Consider the following 7,379-nt stretch of genomic DNA (forward strand, 5'->3'; position numbering starts at 1 on the left):
ATATGGGGGGGGCGGGGGGGTTAGGAGTAGGGGATGCCAGCCTGAGGTCAATGAGGGGGGAAAAAGGAGACATATGCACTACTATTTGTAATACTTTAAACAATAAATTTTTAAAAATAAAAATGTATATAAAAAAAACACATATCAGCTATCAAAGAAGTAAAGAAAATAAGTGTCAAAATGTACTTAAATTCATTTTGTTGTATAGTTAGTCTCTGGCTATCACTACGTAATCAGGACATGGTTTAATGATAGGTACTTTATAATAATGGGTTTAAGATAGGAAATGAAAGTTTGTACTATACATTTAATTCTGCATTAATAAAATATATTAGTCATTGTTATTATAACACTCTCACAAAACTAAATAACATAATTACATTTTTGTTATTTTAGTTTTTTAATACCATTTGCAGGATTATAAGATTTGATATTAGTATTTTAAACTTTTTTTTTTTCTTTTTCTGATAGCCATTTTCAGGGATCTTAATTACTTCAATATCTTTAAGGCTCAGAACATGGCTTTACTATTGCCAGCTTTTTCTAAATTTCTGCAGAACACATTCAGGTAAGCAGACTTATTGGCTGGCTTTTAAACTTATTTTTAATCTCACAGTGAAAGCAGAAATGAAAATAATCCATATAGAATTATGCATATCATTGGTTATCTTATGTTTGTTGATCTTTGTAACTTTGAGAACAATAAATACAAATAGAAAACATGGCCTTTTTGCTTTTGGGGGAAATGAACTACTTTTAATTAGCTGCTTTTTAAATAAAATCACAATAATGAATGTTTTGTGTTTTTTTTTTAAAAAGGTATAACATTTTAAAACAGCAAAAGGTTGAGTTTTGTTTTTACACTCTTCTCTACACTACTATTTACCCATTAATTGGGATATTTAATGTAAACATTGGTATGTTTTATTTAAAACCCAGCCTGCTATTTTGTCCATTTGTTCCATCTGTTTTGTGTTCCTCTTTTATTTATTTTTTGCCTCTTTAGATTAATATGTTCCATTTCCTTTTCTCCATTAGATTCTTGGTAACTCATTTATTTACTGTTCTTTTAATAAATATTTTAAGGTACGCAAAATTTCTGTGTTCCCAGAGATAAACAAAATCTCTGATCAACCTCTCAGACTGGCAACATTAAGAATCAGCAAAAGTACTTGGGAGAAAAGCAGTGAGTAATGTTAGGCTCCCCTTTTTTTCAATTCCATTCTCTTCAGGATCTTGACCACACTCATTATGGCTGCCTCAGACTTCACCACGGCCCTCAAACAGGTGTTTCATATTTACCCTGATTCTTTAGTTATTCTCAGAGGAAAGATTGGTTTGTTATAATCTAATTCATAATTCTTAGAAACAAAAGCTTCAATCTTGTATACTTTAAAAACAATTTTTTTTAAATTATGAGCAAGTAAAACCTGAGAGCATTTATTCCAAGAGATCTTTCTTAAAGAAAATTCTAAAGGATAAATTATAGGCAGAAGAAAAGTAATATTCTTTATAAATTAAAAGAAATTGACTGAGAAGAAATATTTAATCTATTTCTAAAGATAGTAAAGAATTTATTAAAATCTCAGAAAAGCAAAAAAATCAAATAAAAACTCAGAAAAAGGGAAATACGTTTTTTAAAATTAAGGTACTCTAAATAAATACAAATTTATCTAAAACCATAATAAAAATAAATGTGCTCATCAGGCTACGCTATGTTACAGTGCCCAAACAGGTACATCTTGAAGCCCCAGTGACTTAACACAGTAGAAGTTTGTTTCTCCTTACACCACAGTCACCAAGGATTCAGCACTTGTAACTCATCCAGTTTTGTGGCATTGTAACCTCCTAGAACAGACTGGAATCCTATTGAGCCTACTGGATCCTCGGCATTTAACGGCTAAAAGAGAGGAGAGAGAAGGCAGGACTTTATTGACATTGTAAAGGCCAGGACAAAAGTGCTTTATATTATTTAACCCATTTTCATCATACTTAACCAGCCAAGCATTCACCTTAAGGTGTTAGAATAAAAACAGAATCCCCTTGTTCCCCTCCCCCCCAAAAAATAATAATAATAAAAGGAAAAAATAAAAACAGGTGTAGAAATTAATGGATTATTAAATATATTCAATACATACAATGCAAAAATTCAACCAAATCAGAAGACAGTTCTTCAAAAAGATAAATATAACCAATAAATTTCTGGCAAGACTGATGAAGAAAGGAAAGACACGAAAAAAAGTATGGCCTTTCCATGACACCCGGAGAGGGGTTCACACCACAATGTCCTGGGTGTCTTTCATAATTTAAGGGAAACATTTCACAACGTCCAGAACACTTGATGTCCTAGATGAAGAAGAGTGTGCTCACATTCCTGGCAGCAGGAATCCACTTAGGTGGCACCAACCTTGACTCTCAAATGGGACAGTGCAGCCACCAAAGGAAAAGAGATAGCATCTACATCAGACTTCTGAAGAGGACCTGGGAAGGACCCGTGCAGGCTGTTCCTGTCTTTGCTGCAATTGAAAACTGTTGCTTGTGAAAGACCAGATACAAATCTAGAACATTTAGAAAGCATGTCTCCACCTCCATAGTGTTTGAAACTATATACAGCTTTAAAATACACTTTCAGAGCTGTAAATGTATATTTTAAAATAACATATAAAAACTTGTAAATAAGTCAAAGGATTTCAAGCAGTTCTAACTATTGGGAACTAGGATAGGTTCTACTTCTGAAGCTGGCTAGCAAAGTCTGCAGATTTCACAGTATTTTAGAAATATATGTTTCCATATAATTAAATCTATTCAATATTCAATATTTATATTTTAAAAATAATAAACTTCATTACACATACAGATTCAACTGCATTAAAAAGTGCCAAACCAGTGAATGCAAAACATGGTTGCTGATTAATTCTGGTAAGAACAATGAGAATTAGTGAGTGAAGCAATCCATATATATTCATTTGTATATTATGAGAATATTTTACAATTATAATGTATTCATATTGAGGGCTCAAAAGTATAATAATATAGTCATAATAGAATACTCATAGTTAATAAAATTGTGCTGTGGGAGAATATTTCATAATATGGAAAAATGCTCAAGATATCTTTTAAGAGACTATAAAGGTTATCATTGTATCATAATGTGGTGTCACTTTAATTTCTTTATAAGAAACAATAAGACAATAAGCCTCCAAAATTCAACAAGATGGTGGTAATTTTGATGGAGGCCAAGAATAAGAAGGGAAAAGTTATCCATTCATTTCAGGATTAATGTATCCTTGACTTCAATAAAGTCTCAGTTAAACAGATTCATCCTGATCCTCAAAGAAGACATTGAGCAAGACTCAGCAGTGTCTGTAAATTCCCTTTGGCAGATTCCTGTAAGCCTGAAGGGAAAGAAGAAAGAAATTACAAACCATAGGGGAACATTTACTCACTGAGCCTACCCTGAAGTTTGAGTCCTTAGAGAAAAAAGGTCAGATTTGTGCTACCTCTGTTCAATTCAGCCAACATTTGTACTCTCCCTACCTACATAGAACTGTAGAATTCTATTTTTACAAAAATAGATACCATCATGTTGGTCTCAAAGAGGTGACAGTCTAGTTAGAAAGGCAATGCTGATGCAAATTTAAATCTCCTCAAACTGATGTATCTCAATTGGGACAACTGCAGATCGCTTTGTATCCTTGTTGGTTCAAGTACCTAGACAGTAAATTAGGATGACTGAAATAAACAGAATTGAAGGCAGATTGAAAATATAAGCAAAAGTATTGTCAGCTGCTGAGCAAGGTGCCACATTTCAGACTCTCTGTAGAACTTTCTGGTAATGGAGACTAACCTGCTTCCTGAGCAATGTGTGCAGTATAATATACCTTTTATTTTATCCATTTATCTGTAAAAGTCCCTGACCCTAGAATCTTAGTCCAAAAATATTTAGCTGCTGAATCTGAGGAAACTGTTGAGAAAACCTCGCCTAACATGACACACCTATAACAGTACCTCAGACTCTCCCTGGCGGTTTTCTGAGAAGCTGTTTTGGATCTTGTGATCTTGGAATCATGTAACTAGGGAACATTAGTTTTAGGGGTCCTCAGATATGATGTTCTCTCTATTGAGGATAATTTTCCTCAGCATCCCTACATTTCCAATCTTGCCTATCCTTTATGGACCTGAACTAATGCTGCCACCTTAACAAAGTCTTAATTTCCAACCATATGCTTGTAGATACTATATCCTGTGAATGCCCACTATGCATTATTTGTTCCTCAGTCACAGCCTATTGCTTTATATCAGGCCTTGTAATCAGCACTCGAAAGGATGTGTGCCATGTACTATTGTATCTCCAGAGCCTACCCCAGTAGATGAAACATGTTCAGAAAGTGTTTGTTGTATGGACAAAACATGGACGTGTTTTAGCATCCTTAAGAGCAAATGGCACAGTTATCTTTGTATTGATATCTGTAGAGTTCATATATTTGACCCAAGTGTTGAATAAATGAATTGAGTCCAATACACTGATTTTGATTCTGAAGAAACACCTTAACTTCCCCTAAAATCTCAGCTTCAGATGCTGGGCATGGTTCTAATGCTGGTAATCCCCATACATTCCCCCTCTCCCCACCACCACCAAATTCACTAGAAAGGCCTGTTAGGCATCTTGTTACAAAAGGAAAAAATTAAGGCATCAAGTCTGCGTGATGACAGGTTCACTGGAAACATACATTTGGATGAGGTAATACTCACGAGGAGAACAATTTCCATGAGAGACCAGAGACCTAACACCTTCTTGGTAGACAAAATTGGATTTTAATGGGAAGTGAATATGTTACATAGAAAAATTATGGAGCAAACCTGACCCTAAAATGTCCTGATCTTTAACATCTGAGCAAGATATATTTAAACACAGCCAAAAAAAATTCTTGGTTTATTAGTTGATAAGTCCATGTGAAGCACATTTCTGAAGCTGACCCAAAATAGGAATTGAGAATTTCCATAGCTACCATGAGTTCATCAGGCAGATGAAAAGGCCATTAGACATGTTTCTGGCAGAATATCATTTCTGGAGTCTAATTTTCTTTTGCACTAAAGGCAGTTTTTCTATAGAGGGAAGATTCCATAACAATGTGACAGGGTGGTGACTCCCTCAGACCCAGCCCCTGATTAGCAGGTTTGACTATTGAAATGTAGAGCCTTTCTGTTATGTTCAAGGTGAAAGCTTTCCGACACCATTTTTGACAACATGTCTAAACCTCTGCCTGGACAGCATGGCTAAGTGTTTGAGCATCAGCCTATGAACCAGATGGCCATGGTTGTGTTTGATTCCTGCTCAGGGCACATGCTGGGTTGTGGGCTCAACCCCCAGTATGGGGCATACATGAGGCAGCCGATCAATGATTCTCTCTCATCCTTGATGTTTCTCTCTCTCTCTTTCCTTCTCTGAAATCAACATATATTTTTAAAAATAAATAAAACTTCTGAGCTCCCAAATCTGACATGAACTTTCTCATAACATTTCAATTTTATTCTAGAATTATTTCATTAATAATATATGTAAAGAGATAAAACAGCAAGTGAGCCTTACTTGACTTCCTCCTAGAACTTGTCTTCAGCTTTATGGAGAGGCATAAATTGCCTAGCAGAAACAAGACATTTTGCAGGAATTCGGCACTTGATTGAAGGTCCAGGAACTTAAGTACCTCTGAGATTCTTCCATTGAAAGCAGGCAATTATGACAAATTAATACATCTGCTATTCTTTTTTTTTGAACCCTCCTGTTCGTTCCCATATATGCTGATAGTTCCTACCACCATGGTTGGCAATGATGTGGTGGCTGCAGGAAGCAACGGAGACCCAATGCACCTCAGCTGCTCAATCTCCCAGCAAAAGCTTCTGTGTTGGTTGTGACTGGTTCATTGCAAAACTGTACCTGGTTTATTAGCTCCTCTATTTCCTCTTCTCCTTCCCCACCAGTTAACAGCATTTTCTGTACAAATACAAACTGAAAACCAAAGGCATCAATTCATTTTATCCATACACTCGCTGAATGTGTAATTTGTACCAGAGAGTGTCCTTGTCACTGTGGGGGAATTGCTGACATGTTTGTGTTATGGGCCCTTCCTAAAAGAAAAAGGACAGATGAAACCAGAGATTACTGAGATTTCGAACTTTGTGACTATGAGTGTCAGTGAAGAGAAAAGAGGAAATTCATGAAATGATGTGATAGAAAAGCATTACTGAATTTAGTTTTAGACATGTTGTGCTATGCTTGCATTGCCAGTATATTGTCCAGGTAGAAGACATTTGGACCAGCTCCACAACAGTTCCAGGAGGCAGTGGGGTTCGTGACAGAAGACAGACTAAAGAGAGAAATGAATTGCATGGAGATGCACCTGTGTGAGACTCATGTGCCTTTTCTGGGTCTCTCAGCCTTACAGGTTCTGGGATCTTCAGCTCTTTACTCAACTTCCATTGCAAAGCATGCAAGTCACCACCAGTCTTTAGAAGTAAACACTGCCGTTCCTGGATCCTCTCATCTTTTCTAGATTTTGGGAAATTCTGCCAGAGTACGTCTGTTCCTAAGGGGATGCCAAAGGAGTCAGATGACCCATCTTGGCAGACAAGGTACTTAACTCCTCATAGTGCCATCTTGGCCAAACAGAGGCAGAAAAAAACTGGGCAGATCAATTTCCTCTCCTTTATTCCCTCCAAACAGAAGTGTCTTTTTATAGCTCATTGTGAAGAAGTACCCGAAATAGTGTGTTTTACCTTTCCTGACTTCCCATTCTTCCCTGCCTTGCTTCTCTGTCCTCACATTCTCACTGTCTTGGATTTAATTTCTAAAAAAAAAAAAAAAAAAAAAAAAAAAAAAAAAGTGCTAGCGCTACCTCCTTATCTGAAGCTCTTTATTATCTGTTTTAGAATACGGAGCCCAGGCATAGCGAGGGGCAGTGTGTAAACAGTGTAGCCTTTCTCCTGAAGTGAAATGTAGTGGTTATTTTGGAAGAACAGTCTGAAAGCAGGGTGGGGAACAAGGAGCAAAGCAGTCTCCCTTCACTCCTGCAATGAATGGCCTCCACCGGGCAGGGCTGCGAGAGGAATTTTAGTAAGATATTGAGGATCGGTGTTTTGTTTTTGTTGTTGTTGTGTTTTCTTTTTAAAATTGAGGCAATGGAATGATTATAGAAATCCTTAGGTAGGTTTGTTTGTGGCATGTATTTGTAGATACCACACTATAAATTATTTTAGGGCTAAGTGAACCACCGAAGATGTACAAATGGTATAGCTCCATCTGTGAACTGGAGTTGACATCCAGAGGATTAGGCTGACTAAAGAGACTCTATACACTCGTAATAAATGCTTGGTGGAGGCAG

The 7,379-nt window shown here is 36.4% G+C and overlaps 1 non-coding gene across 1 annotated transcript; it reads right to left on the reverse strand.

The window, feature by feature from the left end:
- Window positions 1-463: 463 nt before the first annotated feature.
- LOC118706244 lies at window positions 464-592 on the reverse strand. Its single transcript, XR_004983962.1, has one exon. It is a non-coding gene; the product is annotated as a small nucleolar RNA SNORA33 (small nucleolar RNA).
- Window positions 593-7,379: the final 6,787 nt, after the last annotated feature.

The sequence above is a fragment of the Pipistrellus kuhlii genome, unplaced genomic scaffold, assembly GCF_014108245.1.
Source record: "Pipistrellus kuhlii isolate mPipKuh1 unplaced genomic scaffold, mPipKuh1.p scaffold_m20_p_5, whole genome shotgun sequence".
NCBI classification, from domain to species: domain Eukaryota; kingdom Metazoa; phylum Chordata; class Mammalia; order Chiroptera; family Vespertilionidae; genus Pipistrellus; species Pipistrellus kuhlii.